Source organism: Ranitomeya imitator, chromosome 4 (assembly GCF_032444005.1).
Source record: "Ranitomeya imitator isolate aRanImi1 chromosome 4, aRanImi1.pri, whole genome shotgun sequence".
Classification (NCBI taxonomy): domain Eukaryota; kingdom Metazoa; phylum Chordata; class Amphibia; order Anura; family Dendrobatidae; genus Ranitomeya; species Ranitomeya imitator.
Genome location: NC_091285.1, coordinates 41,680,152 through 41,698,790, shown reverse-complemented (window position 1 = coordinate 41,698,790; position 18,639 = coordinate 41,680,152). Strand labels below are relative to the sequence as shown.

Here is an 18,639-nt window from a genome sequence, read left to right as displayed (position 1 = left end):
TGCTCAGTATCGGTTTCATTTCTGCTTTGCATCTTTCTGTTTTGTAAAAAGTCTTAAAGCTCTACAGCTGCTTAAAGGGAGTCCGTCGTTGGATTCATACTGCCTGAATCGTTTTTAAAAGAGAAGAGGATACAATACACACAAATGGTTTTTAGATAAACTTTGCATATGTTCAGTCTCTTTTACGTATAGTCAGCACTTTTTCAGGTTGGTTATGGAGGTTAGCTGGTGAAAATGTCGCTGTGATCAGTCATTTTGTGCTGACAGTCCCCTTAACGTGCTACTGGTGCATCGGCCCGAACCGCCATAGACTGACTATAACAAAGCCTATGGCTGATGTCGGTCGCACTATGTGGTCACAGTGCAGTATTGCAATATATAGTACAAGCGCTCAAAGAAGCTCCGGTTCAAGCCCCTATTCCCATTTCAAAACTATAGAAATAAAAAAATAACCCTTCCTAACCTTCATCTCTACTAGGACAATTTAGTCACCTCTCGGGCTACAAGCTTAACAATAGTAAAACAGAGGTCCTTCCTCTTAAAGGGGTTGTCTACTACTAGTACAACCCCTTCTTAAATTTAAAGTTTGACCCCTGATAAAATAAAAAAGCTTATACCCACCTCCCGTGCCAGTGCCATTCAAGTGGTGTCGGCACTCGCTCTCCCGGGAGCTGTCACGCGGTGTTGTCACGTGATGCTCAGGGCCCAATCAGCGCTGGCGTTACTTTATCCGCCTATGTACTGACTGAACATGAAGAGGAAGTCCGAGATCGGCTGTAGCCCGCACTTCCTCTTCATGTTCAATCCGTATGCAGGCGGAGACAGTGACGCCAGCGCTGATTGGGCGTCAGGGGTCACACAACACCGCACAAGAGCCCCCGATAGAGCAAGTACCGACACCGCGGGAACGGTGCTGGCAAGGGAGGCGAGTATAGGCTTTTTTATTTTTAAAAACAATCAGGTTTAAAAAGGGGTTGTCCTAGTAGTGGTCAGCCTCTTTAATATCCCCAGCACAGCATTAGGCCTATTAAAGGAAAACTACAGCTACGAATGGAAAGACTACTCTTGGGGTCCAATTGACCTCCAGTTATAAACCACTATATCAACATTATTACCCCCATTTTAGTCACTGATCTCAAACAGTTGCTTATTAAATGGCATAGTTTTCCTATATCTCTATTTGGGAGAATATCAGTGGTCAAAACTAGAGTTGAGCGAATATGTTCGTAATCTGTCGCTGAATCTGAGTTTGCTATATTTGTGCGATAATCGTGTCCTATCAAAACCCTGTCCCTCTGTGTTTCCTATAGGGAGCTTAGAAACGTCCAGTCATCCATCCTCCAGTTCATTTGGGCTTATAAAAGACACAGGATTAAGAACCAGATTCTTCTTACAAGTTATCGTACTTATGCAACAAGAACCGAACTCGAGGATATCATACCTAGTAGAAGAGACCCTTTTACAGGATGTGCCCATTGCACTCCAACAAGGGGACAGGGACAAAACTCCCCTATAAATACACCTATAAGCAAAAAATGGAGCAAAATGTCCCACAAATACCAAATATAAAATAAGCAAATTTTATTAACACAATGACATACAAAAAATATATAAATATGTATAACAACAGTAGAAAAATGAGGATAAGGTGTCTGACACAAGGACAAACACACCAAGAAATCCGCACAAACTACAAATACAGGGTGTAGCAGGAAACATAGCATGGGACGAGAGTATGCCCCGTAACAATATAAAATAAGGTGCAACACATAGTATGCGCATAGAGTCCAGTAGTGACACAAAAGATCAGGGGATACACAATAAATCAGTTAACCCTTAATAGGGGTAAACCCTGCCTTCATGAGCACTCCACCCATATTGCAACCAGCCCAAAGGTGCTGCACCATAAGGAAACATCCCTACCCCAGCCTGCTGCTTACCCATGTGCGAAAGCTCCGGTGTGTACCGTCCCACGAAAAGCCCCGACGCGCGTTTCGTGTACTAACTGCTTCCTCGGGGGGCTGTGTGGCTTCTAACAAAACGCCCGGTTTTTATCACTCCATAGCAGCTGGAGGTAATGAGGCGCAGGCGCGCTACAGCGCACATAAGTGGGTCCACCGGCCGGCAACACGCCAACTTCCGGCCTTCCCAGCAACGCCCAGAGAGAGGGAAATCCCCCGTGATGTCACTAGTCTGGGCGTTGCTGTTAGGGAAGCCTTACGGAGGCGCGGCACGGCCCGGGATCCACAGCGCATGCGCGACACCGCGACGGCCATTTTAGTAAGGGGAAGAGATCCTGGCAGTACGCTAAACAGGTAATCAGCATAATGACGGGTAGCACCAGACTCCCACCCGATTGATACATCCTAGGAGGCCTGTACGCAGGTCTAGGATGATAAAATGACCTAGCTCCCATTAATCACAATGTCCATTCAAACGTCCATGTTCGGATACCGCGGCAGTGTGTCATAACCGCAGGTCCGAGATGATAAAGTAGCACGGCTCCCATTACTCAAAGATTCATTCAAGCGTCCATATTCAGATGCTGTAGGGGTGTGTCATATCGACAACAGGATGCCATGATTTCCGCACGCGTTCTCCAAAAGTAACCCAGCTGCAAGGCTATCTGTTCCAGACCCAATAGGTCTAATCACCAAACACTAAAAGTAAATATGAAATAAACAATCTAAAAAAGAAAAAAAGGAAGAACAGAACAAGAATTAAAAACACAGAACAATAAAAATGAGAGAAGGGGACGCGGCTCAAACACTAATACAAAGTGTCTACAGAAAGGGAACAAAAGAAACCTGCTCATTCAGGCCATTGGGGACCATAGTACCCAATGAAATGATCCATCGGCACTCCATTTGTGCCAGGATCCGTTTGAGATCACCACCTCTACTACCCGCGTGTACCCTATCGATACCACGCACTTTAAAAGATGTCGGATTGCATGCATGATGTACCCTGAAATGCCTCGGGATGGTATTAAGCTCCGAGATATCAGGCACATCTTTTGCCGCTAGAATACCTCTGACGTGCTCACGGACCCTGACACGGAGCTCTCGTGACGTAAGGCCAACATAAATCAAGTTACATGCGCACGTGGCGTAATACACCACATGCGTAGTGCTGCAGGATATATAACTTGTAATACGATAGTCCCTACCTCCCCCTGCTGCCGAAAAATTAGTGGCTCTGACCATGTTGCTACACGCTTTGCATGAACCACACGGAAAACATCCCCATCTCTGTGGTCCTGATCCGAAAATCCTCGATGGAGCAGGGGTGTAGTGGCTCCTTACCAGCTGATCTTTTAAGCTCTTCCCCCTTCTAGCCGTAAGGAGGGGGCGGTCAGGCAGAATTTTATTAAGAGTGGGTTCTGTTTTTAGAACGGACCAATGTTTTTGTAGAATATCCCGCATCTCTTCCCACCTGTTGTTATAGGTGGAAATAAATCGTAGTGGCTGAGATTTACCTGTAGTGGTGGATTTAGGGTATCTACAAAGCAGCTGATTCCTGGGTGCTCTCCTGGCTCGCAGATACCCTTTCTTAATAGCCCTATTGCTGTAGCCCCGATCCTGGAACCGTTCGGCAAGGTCCCGAGCCTGCCTCTCGAAGACCTCATCCGCCGAGCAAATCCTCCTCATTCTGAGGAACTGGCCCACAGGTATAGCCCGTATCGTGGACCGCGTATGCGCTGAGGTGGAGTGCAAGAGGGCGTTGACAGACGTCTCCTTACGGAAAACGTCAGTCTGCAATACACCACTATTACACCTTATTATTTTTATGTCCAGGAAGTTGATATCTCCGCTTGCTATCCTGTGGGTCAGCCTAATATTACGATCATTTTGATTCAACTCGTGGATGAAGTCCAAGAGGGCCCGCTCCGGACCCTGCCAAATCATCAACACATCGTCGATGTAGCGGTACCAGCACTGCACATGGGAAGCGGCGTGTGCGCCCCCCCAAAAACCTCCCTCTCCCAAAGTCCGAGGAAGAGGTTAGCGTACGAGGGCGCATACGCCGCGCCCATGGCAGTGCCCCGCTTTTGTAAAAAATATCGATCTTTAAACAGAAAAAAATTATGCGTTAAAACAAATTGTAATAGTTCCAGGATCAGGGCCTGCATAAGGGAGTCCAGGTTACTCATCCCCAGAAAAAACTCAGCCGCCTCCAGCCCATCCGTATGTTGAATACTAGTGTAGAGAGATTCTACATCAATGGTTGCAAAGATCATGTCAGGCTCTAGAGTAATACCATCCAATTTACCCAGGACGTCCGTAGTGTCCCGGACATAGGAGGGGAGCGACTCCACTAAAGGATGTAGATAATATTCAATGAATTTGCAAACAGGGTCGCATAACCCCCCTATGCCCGAGACAATCGGACGCCCCGGGGGTGACACTGGGTCCTTATGTACCTTCGGCAGAAGGTAGAAGGTAGGGACCACCGGAAACTCAATAATCAGGCCCTCGAACACTTTTTTTGTTATAATACCCCGTGTCAGGGCCTGATCCAGAATCTCAAATAACTCATTTGAGAAACCGGATAATGGATTGCACGACAAAGGGGAATATGCTTCACGATCACGCAGCTGACGAAAGGCCTCTTTTTCGTATTTCACCGTTGGCCAGATGACCACGTTCCCCCCCCTTATCCGCCGGTTTGATTACCACATCCTGCATGGACTTCAGTTCCTTCAAAGCCCTGCATTGAGTAGGCGTGAAATTATTGCCTCTTTTATCACTTTGGACTTTTTTCAAGTCCTCTACTACCAATTTGTTGAAAATTTCAATCTGCGGGCAAAGTGAAAAGGGGGGGAACGTGGTACATCTTGGCACGACAGAGGCAGGAAACTTACCCGTAATAGACGGTTCAGACTCCTCCACCAGTTCCTCGAGTGTAGCCAACGCCTCTTGTTCCATGGTAGTCTCAGGAATAAAATCATCAGGAGGCTTAAAGTGTAATTTACGTAGAATAACTTTTCTGAGGAACAGTTGTGTGTCTTTCACGGCTGTAAAATAATTAAAGTTATTAGTAGGGACGAAAGTCAGTCCTAGACCCAATTTGGGAGAATATCAGTGGTCAAAACTAGAGTTGAGCGAATATGTTCGTAATCTGTCGCTGAATCTGAGTTTGCTATATTTGTGCGATAATCGTGTCCTATCAAAACCCTGTCCCTCTGTGTTTCCTATAGGGAGCTTAGAAACGTCCAGTCATCCATCCTCCAGTTCATTTGGGTTTATAAAAGACACAGGATTAAGAACCAGATTCTTCTTACAAGTTATCGTACTTAGCGGAGAATCCTGTTCCCAGGTCATTTTTGCCGTACAGCAAAAGTCAAAAAAAGCACAGAAAAGATGGCATAATTGTGTTTTTCATTACACTGTATAATCTGTGGTATCAATTCAAAATGACAAATTCTGTAAAAAACAAACAAACAAACAAAAAAAAAAAACGAGGAAAAATAGGAAGAAGTGTGTGGGGGAGGGGGGATTAAAATGCAAAAATGGATAATCTCCCAGTCATGAAGGGGTTATAACTGAGAAAATGATAAAGAATATATATTGGAAACAGAAATGGCTGCTTTGCTGAAACTGTGACACTTCTTGAAGATTTCTTTAAGTCATGGAATTTCCACACAATAGAAAGAGCTGGGAGGGATGTAGATCAGAAAAGAAACCGAAAGTGGTGGAGTGATCAGAGACAGAGACTGCTGAGCAGAGGAGCGGCCACTGCTTCCCCCAAGTCTCACACAGGCTGTCTGTAAGGTAGACCCCTTATAGGAAACCTCATCATCTACAGGTAATTACATGATATACATTTATTTCTGCTTCATGTTGATGAGTATAAGAGCGTTAGAAACAGTATCAGAGAGTTTGTTCTTACTTGTTATGTATGGTCTTACATGTTATGTATGTTCTTTCACTTTTATTTAGAGGACTCTGTTGCTCACATTCTCTGCTTCTTGCCATTAATTGTACAGCGCACAGTTCAGGAGATTAGGGCCTTGTTTACACTTCTGTATTTTTGGTCAATTGTTTGTCCAAATATGTAAGGCTCAGACAACAAGAAGTGGCGGTAAAAATCGCAATGAGTAAACTGAATAACAAGCAATGACTTGATTTTGTGAGATAGGACAGCACCCAGAAAATGACAATCAAACAGCTCCCCCACAAAATCAAATGATTTTTTAACCCCTGAACAGTCGCTCAATGCCTTTTGATGAAGGGGCCAAGTGGGCCCTGAGCCTGTAGTGACGGTGTAGAATCTGCTGAGTTTCGGGGTGCCTGTTAATACTAATTAACAAGAGCTACTGGATCTTTAAAAGGGGGTTTATTACAAAAAGGTATTTACAATGACATACATAAGGGAAGTCTAACTAAGGGTAAATTAAATGGAAGAGGTAATAGGAGAGGGTAGAGGAAACTGGGATGTGGGAAAGGAAGAGATACATAACCGATCCTTACATATATATTAAACCAATACACATCCACACCCACATACAAGCCACGACTCCACCATTGCTTCCAGTATCTTCTGTGGCAAATGTCCAATCGTCTTCTGGCAATGTGAACACTGTCCATTGGCTGCAGTAATCTTCACCTTCCTTTGGATGGTGTCCTTGGATTTAAGATAAAGTCCTGGTGTCAGAAGGCTTGAGGGCATTCCATTTAGGCTGGAGACTAGATGTCCACTTGAAGAACAATGTCTTGTAATTCACATCCACATGGAAGATAAGATGTTCAGTTCAGGAACAATAGCTTATACTCCCAACACCACAGGGGTTATGTATCCTCCAAGAGGTTGGAGACACAATGTCCATCTACAATGTAGATTCTCTTTAAAAGAACAGAGGACTTCACAGCCCAGGAACTTGTGTGATCACCTGTTACAGCTAAGGCTACGTTCACACTAGCGTTGCGCCACCCTGCGTCGGCGACGCAACGCGCGACGCACGCAAAAACGCGCGCAAACGCACGCAAAAACGCGCGCGTTTTGCGACGCGTGCGTCGTTTTTTGACCAAAATCGGACGCACAGAAAATGCAACTTGTTGCATTTTCTTGCGTCCGACGCTAGTGTCGAAAATGACGCAAGTGTCGAAAAACGCCACCCAAAAAACGCACGCGTCCCCTATGTTAAACATAGGGGCGCGTCGCCGCTGCGTCGCCGGCGCAACAGCGACGCACATTGGCGGAACGCCAATGTGAACGTAGCCTAACTAGCTATTGAACCCGTTCTACGCCCGGGTGGCGAGCATTTATATTGGTATATGGTCTCCATCCTGGTATGTGCTGCTCCATCCTGCGTCCCCATCCTGTCATGTGCTGCACCCATTCTGCGTCCCCATCCTGTCATGTGCTACACCCATCCTGCGTCCCCATCCTGGTATGTGCTGCCCCCATCCTGCGTCCCCATCCTGGTATGTGCTGCACCCATCCTGCGTCCCCATCCTGCGTCCCCATCCTGTCATGTGCTGCACCCATCCTGCGTCCCCATCCTGCGTCCCCATCCTGTCATGTGCTGCACCCATCCTGCGTCCCCATCCTGGTATGTGCTGCACCCATCCTGCGCGCCCATCCTGCGTCCCCATCCTGTCATGTGCTGCACCCATCCTGCATCCCCATCCTGGTATGTGCTGCACCCATCCTGCGTCCCCATCCTGCGTCCCCATCCTGTCATGTGCTGCACCCATCCTGCGTCCCCATCCTGTCATGTGCTGCACCCATCCTGCGTCACCATCCTGCGTCCCCATCCTGTCATGTGCTGCACCCATCCTGCGTCCCCATCCTGTCATGTGCTGCACCCATCCTGCGTCCCCATCCTGTCATGTGCTGCACCCATCCTGCGTCCCCATCCTGTCATGTGCTGCACCCATCCTGCGTCCCCATCTTGTCATATGCTGCACCCATTCTGCGCCCCCATCCTGTCATGTGCTGCACCCATCCTGCGTCCCCATCCTGGTATGTGCTGCACCCATCCTGCGTCCCCATCCTGCGTCCCCATCCTGTCATGTGCTGCACCCATCCTGCGTCCCCATCCTGCGTCCCCATCCTGTCATGTGCTGCACCCATCCTGCGTCCCCATCCTGGTATGTGCTGCACCCATCCTGCGCCCCCATCCTGCGTCCCCATCCTGTCATGTGCTGCACCCATCCTGCATCCCCATCCTGGTATGTGCTGCACCCATCCTGCGTCCCCATCCTGTCATGTGCTGCACCCATCCTGCGTCCCCATCCTGTCATGTGCTGCACCCATCCTGCGTCCCCATCCTGTCATGTGCTGCACCCATCCTGCGTCCCCATCCTGCGTCCCCATCCTGCGTCCCCATCCTGTCATGTGCTGCACCCATCCTGCGCCCCCATCCTGCGTCCCCATCCTGTCATGTGCTGCACCCATCCTGCATCCCCATCCTGGTATGTGCTGCACCCATCCTGCGTCCCCATCCTGCGTCCCCATCCTGATATGTGCTGCACCCATCCTGCGTCCCCATCCTGTCATGTGCTGCACCCATCCTGCGTCCCCATCCTGTCATGTGCTGCACCCATCCTGCGTCCCCATCCTGCGTCCCCATCCTGCGTCCCCATCCTGTCATGTGCTGCACCCATCCTGCGTCCCCATCCTGTCATGTGCTGCACCCATCCTGCGTCCCCATCCTGCGTCTCCATCCTGTCATGTGCTGCACCCATCCTGCGTCCCCATCCTGTCATGTGCTGCACCCATCCTGCGTCCCCATCCTGCGTCCCCATCCTGTCATGTGCTGCACCCATCCTGCGTCCCCATCCTGCGTCCCCATCCTGCGTCCCCATCCTGCGTCCCCATCCTGCGTCCCCATCCTGTCATGTGCTGCACCCATCCTGCGTCCCCATCCTGCGTCTCCATCCTGTCATGTGCTGCACCCATCCTGCGTCCCCATCCTGTCATGTGCTGCACCCATCCTGCGTCCCCATCCTGCGTCCCCATCCTGTCATGTGCTGCACCCATCCTGCGTCCCCATCCTGTCATGTGCTGCACCCATCCTGCGTCCCCATCCTGCATCCCCATCCTGTCATGTGCTGCACCCATCCTGCGTCCCCATCCTGCGTCCCCATCCACAATGTCCATCTACAATGTAGATTCTCTTTAAAAGAACAGAGGACTTCACACCCCAGGAACTTGTGTGATCACCTGTTACAGCTAACTAGCTATTGAACCCGTTCTACGCCCGGGTGGCGAGCATTTATATTGGTATATGGTCTCTATCCTGGTATGTGCTGCTCCATCCTGCGTCCCCATCCTGTCATGTGCTGCACCCATTCTGCGTCCCCATCCTGTCATGTGCTACACCCATCCTGTGTCCCCATCCTGGTATGTGCTGCCCCCATCCTGCGTCCCCATCCTGCGTCCCCATCCTGCGTCCCCATCCTGTCATGTGCTGCACCCATCCTGCGTCCCCATCCTGCGTCCCCATCCTGTCATGTGCTGCACCCATCCTGCGTCCCCATCCTGCGTCCCCATCCTGTCATGTGCTGCACCCATCCTGCGTCCCCATCCTGTCATGTGCTGCACCCATCCTGCGTCCCCATCCTGTGTCCCCATCCTGTCATGTGCTGCACCCATCCTGCGTCCCCATCCGGTCATGTGCTGCACCCATCCTGCGTCCCCATCCTGGTATGTGCTGCACCCATCCTGCGTCCCCATCCTGTCATGTGCTGCACCCATCCTGCGTCCCCATCCTGGTATGTGCTGCACCCATCCTGTGTCCCCATCCTGCGTCCCCATCCTGTCATGTGCTGCACCCATCCTGCGTCCCCATCCTGTCATGTGCTGCACCCATCCTGCGTCCCCATCCTGGTATGTGCTGCACCCATCCTGCGTCCCCATCCTGCGTCCCCATCCTGTCATGTGCTGCACCCATCCTGCGTCCCCATCCTGTCATGTGCTGCACCCATCCTGCGTCCCCATCTTGTCATATGCTGCACCCATTCTGCGCCCCCATCCTGTCATGTGCTGCACCCATCCTGCGTCCCCATCCTGTCATATGCTGCACCCATTCTGCGCCCCCATCCTGTCATGTGCTGCACCCATCCTGCGTCCCCATCCTGTCATATGCTGCACCCATCCTGCGCCCCCATCCTGTCATGTGCTGCACCCATCCTGCGTCCCCATCCTAGTATGTGCTGCACCCATCCTGCGCCCCCATCCTGTCATGTGCTGCACCCATACTGCGTCCCCATCCTGGTATGTGCTGCACCCATCCTGCGTCCCCATCCTGCGTCCCCATCCTGTCATGTGCTGCACCCATCCTGCGTCCCCATCCTGGTATGTGCTGCACCCATCCTGCGTCCCCATCCTGTCATGTGCTGCACCCATCCTGCGTCCCCATCCTGCGTCCCCATACTGCGTCCCCATCCTGTCATGTGCTGCACCCATCCTGCGTCCCCATCCTGTCATGTGCTGCATCCATCCTGCGCCCCCATCCTGTCATGTGCTGCATCCATCCTGCGTCCCCATCCTGGTATGTGCTGCACCCATCCTGCGTCCCCATCCTGTCATGTGCTGCACCCATCCTGCGTCCCCATCCTGCGTCCCCATCCTGTCATGTGCTGCACCCATCCTGCGTCCCCATCCTGGTATGTGCTGCACCCATCCTGCGCCCCCATCCTGTCATGTGCTGCATCCATCCTGCGTCCCCATCCTGGTATGTGCTGCACCCATCTTGCGTCCCCATCCTGCGTCCCCATCCTGTCATGTGCTGCACCCATCCTGCGTCCCCATCCTTGTATGTGCTGCACCCATCCTGCGTCCCCATCCTGTCATGTGCTGCATCCATCCTGCGTCCCCATCCTGCGCCCCATCCTGTCATGTGCTGCACCCATACTGCGTCCCCATCCTGTCATGTGCTGCATCCATCCTGCGTCCCCATCCTGGTATGTGCTGCACCCATCCTGCGTCCCCATCCTGTCATGTGCTGCACCCATCCTGCGTCCCCATCCTGTCACGTGCTGCACCAATCCTGCGTCACCATCCTGGTATGTGCTGCACCCATCCTGCGTCCCCATCCTGTCATGTGCTGCACCCATCCTGCGTCCCCATCCTGCGTCCCCATCCTGCGTCCCCATCCTGGTATGTGCTGCACCCATCCTGCGTCCCCATCCTGTCATGTGCTGCACCCATCCGGGGGCCTGAGCAGGCGGGGACACCGGCGCGCTGTGGGGGTCAGGTGCCGGTATCGCCGCCAGCTCAGGCCCCCCAGCACTTACTATATTCACCTGTCCTGCGTTCCATCGCTGGGCGCCACCATCTTCCCGGTCTCCTGGCTGTGACTGGTCAGTCAGAGGGCGGCGCCGGCGCGTATTAAGCGCGTCATCGCGCCCTCTGAACTGAAGGTCACAGGCCGAAGACCGGGAAGATGGCGGCGCTCAGCGGTGGAACGGAGGACAGGTGAATATGGCCGATACTCACCCTCCTGGCGGTCCCTGCTTCTCTGTTGGAGATCGCGGTGTGCGTTCAGTGTGAACGTATACCGCGATCTCCCGGGAGCGTCACTCTGTGAGGCCCAGACTGCGCCGGCGCTTGTGCCTGCGCAGTCTATAAAGGCTTCGGACAGAGTGACGCTCCCAGCGTTATATTATAGATGGTCATTTCCTTTGATGTAGGTTTTAGCTGTTATGTAGAGTTAAGGGAATGTTCCTTGCTCTTATGATGCATAAACTGTCCATGTTGGCTCCAACAGGCAGCTTTTGGCAGCGCTGCATTAATGCTCCTACTGTGTAGCAGGAACATGTTGGATCTTCTGCTGTCAAGCAGAGCCAAGGACCCCAGTGAGAAGAAAAAAGCAGTATCAGGGTCTGTGCACACAATCTGGAGTTGCTGCGGGTTTGACGCTGTGTACTTATGCAGCGACAAACCCACAGCGGCCAGATGTTACTGCATAGTGGATGGGATTTCAAGATGGACGTCCGCCGATCACCCACAGAGACGGACATGCGGTGCATCTCTCCAGACCGCAGCATGTCCATTTCTCTTGTGGAGACGCTAGTCTTGTCAGAAAAAATTACATCAATAGAATGTATTCATTGCTGTGATTCCGCCCAGTTCAGTGATCACATGTGGATTCACCTGCGTTCAATAGATGGCAGCGCTTTGGACGCAGCGACCATGATCTGCATCCAAAGCGCTGATACTTCTAGATCGTGTGCACAGGGCATTAGGGGAGAGGCACACAGCCGTATAACTAGGATGAGGCTCACAATGCTCGGACTGGCCGTCGGCTGTCCTGACCCGAGCGTGATGTGTTGTCACACACCTGTCGGGAGAGCCGTCGGCCAGTCCGAGCATTGCGTTGTGATCCTTGTCTGACTTAATTGGTCATATGAGCCAGCACTAAGAATGAGTCATCGTTTTTCCAATCCTGCTAGACCCCTTTTTATGGCCATGTTCCCATGTAAACACTGCATTATTTGTGCCGAAAATGTACTGTCTAACAATTTACGCTCAGTGGATGTGATCTTAAAACTGAGACCCTCTGTGCGATGAGACACTGCTAAGCTGCCATACTTTGGGAGCCTTTTTTCCTTGTAGGTTTCTATGGAGCCTAAAAAAGCACATGTAAAAAACAAAGTGTTTTTTTAAGAGCAGAATCACATACTTTGTGCACTAAAGAGCCATAAAAAAAGCTTCAGATCTGCACCAAAATGCATAATCATAAAAAAAAAAAAAAAAAACAAACGGGAAAAGGCCTTAAAAACCTTGAGAACAAACACAATAATCGGAGCAGATTGCTGTTGTGTATTTTGGTAAAGACAACTGCAGTAAAAAAACAAAACAAAAAAAAAAAACGTTTTGGACTAGGACACGGCCATTTTTCCTCATTTACAGGAAAAGTGCAAAATAAAGATCAGTCCTTTTGTAAGTAATAAAGATGCAATTCTAGATAACGTTATTTTTTTTATAGTGTACATTGACCTTTGGAACAATTTACTTTTTTGCAACTCTTGATTTTAATCTAAATTAATAAAATGAGTAAACTTGTAAATACGGTACATTTGAGTTGCATTTTATATGCTGATTTTAGCAAGAGTATGCTGAAGTGAAATGTGACAAATCCATTCAAGGGAATCTGTCATCAGATGTTTTGCTAACCCATCTTAGAGCAGCATGATGTAGGGGCAGAGACCCTGATATCAGCGATGTATCACGTACTTTATTGGGTTCTGCAGTTTTGATTAAAAACTTTTATCTGATGCACATATATCAGCGCTCTGTAGAATCCCACTTACACCACTGTGTACACTGTGCATAGGCAGAAAGCTACCAGTCAATGGTTGGGGCTTGTTTGGACTATCTAGAAGCAGGCTGATTAGTCCTTAATTGATAACCTGATAACACAAGAATTTTATAAAACTACAGAAAGCAGCCCAATAAGTGAGACATCATTGCAATCAGTGTTACTGCCCCTACATCATTCTTCTCTCAGATTATGGTAGCAAAAACCTGATAACGGATTCCCTTTAAGGGGAACCTGACAGCTGAAACTTGCTGCCCAAACCACGTGCAGCACCTGTCAGACACTGACTGCATGTTTGCTGCCAGGTATGTGTGACTCCGACCCACGGGCATTGTCTGATACATGCTGGCCATGGATCGGGCAGAAAATATCACCTGTCCGTGCAAGAGCTTCACTAGTGTCTTCAGGACCACAGTGTTATATAAGATTTCACAAATTGCAAAACTGTAGGCGCGCTTTATATGTACTTCTTACTGGTTAGTAGGTGATTTATTTTTTTTTTTGTATTTTTAGATTCTGTCTTTCACAGGTGAAGTGTACCTACAGGAAAAATTACAGGCCTCTCCATTCTTTGTAGGTGGGGGAAAAACAGCAAAATTGGCAGTGTATCAACTGTAGATGTCAATATTCTGACTAATTGAGCCCAGTTCTGGAACCATTGGCCGTCCCCTAAGTGGGTCTAGTTCCGTTATAGATCTTAGGGAGTGCAGAGAATGACAGGTCACTGATCTGTCAGTGTCCTCACTCCTATTTTATATATCGCGCCGGCGCAGTAATTGCTGTGGTCTTCATAAATCCATCGTCTCCAACAAAACAGCAGCTGCGCATGTCATGCTCAATCGCATCTCCAAGTCGATCAATCTTGTTCTTAATCTGTGGAAATAAACTCAGAGAAAGTGATTAAATTCTCAATATGGCTGGGAACATTTGTAAAAATTAATTTATGTACCCCCATTTAATGTTTAATTTTGTCAAGACACGGGTTGTAAACTCCTAATAAATATATATATATACTATATAATTGTCTAAGGGTCACTCCCATCTTTTTGTTTGTCACGGATATTCATTGGTTGCGGCCTCTGTCTGTCATGGAAATCCGAGTCGCTGATTGGTTGCGGCAAAACAGCCACGACCAATCAGCGACGGGCACAGTCCGGCGGCAACATGGCCGCTCCTTCCTCCCCACAGTTAGTGCCCCCTCAACTCCCCTCCAGTCAGCGCTCACACAGGGTTAATGGCAGCGTTAACCGACCGCGTTATTCCGCGGTGTAACGCACTCCGTTAACGCTGCTATTAACCCTGTGTGACCAACGTTTTACTATTGATGCTGTCTATGCGGCATCAATAGTACAAACATCTAATGTTAAAAAAAAATAAAAAATCGTTATATACTCACCGTCCGTCAGCCCCTCGGATCCACAACAGGCCTTTCCCACTCGCGACGCTCTGGTAACCGGTCCATGCTGCGATTTCACGAGATGATGACGTAGCGTAGCTGCGATCATTTCGCGAGACTGCAATGCACTCTTGAGACTGGAGCAAGCGAGGAGCGTCGGTAACCGCTTCGCTTGGATCCGGGGGCTCCGGAAGGTGAGTATATAACTATTTTTTATTTTAATTTTTTTTTAAACAGGGATATGATGCCCACATTACTATATACTACGTGGGCTGTGCAATATACTACGTGGGCTGTGCAATATACTACGTGGGCTGTGCAATATACTACGTGGGCTGTGCAATATACTACGTGGGCTGTGCAATATACTACGTGGGCTGTGCAATATACTACGTGGGCTGTGCAATATACTACGTGGGCTGTGCAATATACTACGTGGGCTGTTATGACCTGGTGGTTAAGAGCACACGGAAAGACCTGATAGTTACCGATAATATAGGACGAGCTCTGGGACGTGGGAACTCTGCTGACCGCAATCCCTAATCCTATCACACACACTAGAAATAGCCGTGGAGCGCTCCTGACGCTCCCTATGCGCCTCATCACAGCCTAAGGAACTAGCTAGCCCTGAAGATAGAAAAATAAGCCTACCTTGCCTCAGAGAAATTCCCCAAAGGAAAAGGCATCCCCCCACATATAATGACTGTGAGTAAAGATGAAAATACAAACACAGAGATGAAATAGATTTAGCAAAGTGAGGCCCGACTTACTGAACAGACCGAGGATAGGAAAGATAGCTTTGCGGTCAGCACAAAAACCTACAAAAGACCACGCAGAGGGCGCAAAAAGACCCTCCGCACCGACTAACAGTGCGGGGGGCGCTCCCCCTGCGTCCCAGAGCTTCCAGCAAGCAAGGAAAAACAAAATAACAAGCTGGACAGAAAAATAGCAAACAAAAGAAACCCAAGCAGAACTTAGCTTATGCAGGGAAGACCGGTCACAAGAACGATCCAGGAGAGAGCAAGACCAATACTGGAACATTAACTGGAGGCATGGAGCACAGAACTAAGTGGAGTTAAATAGGTGCTGCTCTAACGACTTAACCTCGTCACCTGTGGAAGGAAACTCAGAAGCCGCAGCCCCACTCACATCCATCAGAGGAAGCCCATGGACAGAACCAGCCGAAGTACCATTCATGACCACAGGAGGGAGCTTGTCAACAGAATTCACAACAGTGGGCTGTGCAATATACTACGTGGGCTGTGCAATATACTACGTGGGCTGTGCAATATACTACGTGGGCTGTGCAATATACTACGTGGGCTGTGCAATATACTACGTGGGCTGTGCAGTATACTACGTGGGCTGTGCAATATACTACGTGGGCTGTGCAATATACTACGTGGGCTGTGCAATATACTACGTGGGCTGTGCAATATACTACGTGGGCTGTGCAATATACTACGTGGGCTGTGCAATATACTACGTGGGCTGTGCAATATACTACGTGGGCTGTGCAATATACTACGTGGGCTGTGCAATATACTACGTGGGCTGTGCAATATACTACGTGGGCTGTGCAATATACTACGTGGGCTGGGCAATATACTACGTGGGCTGGGCAATATACTATGTGGCTGGGCAATATACTACGTGGCTGTGCTATATACTACGTGGACATGCATATTCTAGAATACCTGATGCGTTAGAATCGGGCCACCATCTAGTGTGTGTGTGTATATGTATGTATATATATATATATATATATATATATATATGTATTTATTTTTTTTGGAGTTCTATACAACATTGTTCTTAATCTGTGCATGCGCCGCTGCTATGTAAAACAGCTTGCAAGTGAGGCAACCTTGAGCGAGCGGTGTAATATTATAAAAAAGCTCAAAGAGACAAACGGCACCAGGACTTCAGTATTGGGAGAGCTGAATCAAATACACCTCTTTAGACCCACAGCGTGCGGTATCCATGCAGTACTGGAGCGTGGTGCTCAGCATCAATAGCCATAACAGCACAGTAAAACTTTGCACAAGAAAGTAGAAGAATGCGGCACTCACCCAGGTTGCGAAGTGAATATCTTTAATCTGTCTTTAATCCATGTACAGACTTTGCATAAAAGACAAGTGGAGACGACGAGGGTGCAGGGAGAGTGAGCTGGACGACGGCCGTTTCGCACAATTAGTGCTTCCACGGGTCCATGTGCGAAACGGCCATCGTCCAGCTCACTCTCCCCGCACCCTCGTCGTCTCCGCTTGTCTTTTATGCAAAGTCTGTACATGGATTAAAGACAGATTAAAGATATTCACTTCGCAACCTGGGTGAATGCCGCATTCTTCTACTTTCTTGTGCAAAGTTTTATTGTGCTATTATAAAAAAGCAACTGTGCCACCAATCCAATAAACTATATAATGAATCTAATTTTTCTGGCTACCTAGTTAGTTAGGGATAGGGTGAGATAGCTATTCTATGTATGTACATAAGGATATAGAAAGATGCTTGGGAGTAAATACGGTAATATGGAAATAACAGTCCCTGAAGAGCTCACTAGAGATTTTGTTTTGGCCCCGTTCCCTGACGCAGTTCTCTTTTGATTTTCTTGATGGAGCCCTCACTACGCTGGGGGATTTGGTGACACTGAACCATGCTAGCTATCATGAACTCGAGTATGATGAGTGGTGGGTTGTTGCTCTGGAATTCACCATATCTGTGGCTATGATTGATTATACGGGAGTTCTACTGAAAACAAGGTGGTCCTTTTTTACGCTATTTATTAGACATCATTTTTCTTTTATTACTTGTACTCTAATGTTCCTCTTAATGAGAGTGATTTTGTTATTTTTTTTTTTTTAAAGGTTGAAGAGTAACCATCGTTTTCAAGGGAACATGACGGCTGCCTCCACCATGTATGTGTAGCAACTTTTCCTTGCATTCTAACAATAGCAATTGCTGAATTACGGTAGTATAAAATTAATTTTGATAATGCACTTGTGCTATGAAAATTAGCGGATGACTAGACTGGAGGGAGGCGTTGTTTACCAGACTAAGCCTCCCCCTAATCCTATATGCACACCCCTGTGGGCTCGATCAACTTGATTTGCAAGAACGATGTCACCAACAGTTATTTGCAAATCTCACTACTGACCGAGATATACCTCATTGCTGCCTTCCCGGGTACGCGCAGTCGGGGGTAATCAACGTCCTCTCAACTAGTCACCCATTAACTAGCATAGCGCATAGTGTATCTTCAAAATCAATTTTATTTTAATCCAGCAATTGCTAAGACACATAAGGGGGTTTGTTAGAATGTAGGAAAATATTGCTATATATACATGGTGGTGGTTAGTGATGAGCGAATATACTCGTTACTCGAGATTTCTCCTAGCAACGAGGCAACCCCCACATGTACTTATGCTGGCTAACAGATGTAAATCATTCAGCTGCGGCAAGAAAAACTAAATCTGAGCACTAAAAAATACTCGGAGGACCCCCGAGCATGCTCGAGAAATCTCGAGTAACGAGTACGGTATATTCGCTCATCACTAGTGGTGGTTTAAGGGCACTAGGGCAGCGGTCTGGTTACCTTCATTTTTCTTTTTTTCATGAATCAATGGTACACAAGATAATAAGAAACTTTGTAATATATGTTATTAGAGATGCTGCTTCTTTTTAGTCCTTCTGGACTGATTTTTCATTCTCAAAATTCTTAATTCATGGATAAAATCTCTTTTCAGTGAAACAGACTTTCCCATTACTGAGATAGGAGATGGCAGTTGGTGCTCATAACGTTCTATGGAGAAATGTAATCTGCAGCAGAATGTCTGTGTCGGCCTCTAGCTCCTCCCCCTCCGCCCTCCATAGAATTATAAAAGCACTAACTGCCATCTCCTCTCTTAGTAATGGAAAAATCTTCACTGAACACAGATTTCACCCATAATTAAAGAGAACTTGTCAGCAG

General features: G+C 48.5%; 1 protein-coding gene across 4 annotated transcripts in view; it reads left to right on the top strand.

Moving 5' to 3' along the window:
- RNF213 (ring finger protein 213) overlaps positions 1-18,639 on the top strand; it is a 297,165-nt gene that overhangs the window by 13,029 nt on the left and 265,497 nt on the right. For 3 of the 4 annotated variants that reach the window (XM_069763594.1, XM_069763593.1, XM_069763591.1), the window contains exon 1: positions 5,700-5,808. The exons of the other annotated variant lie outside the window; for it this stretch is intronic. The gene's annotated coding sequence lies outside the window, so the exon portion shown is untranslated. Of the gene's footprint in view, positions 1-5,699; positions 5,809-18,639 lie in introns of those variants that run through there. 4 annotated transcript variants of the gene reach the window in all.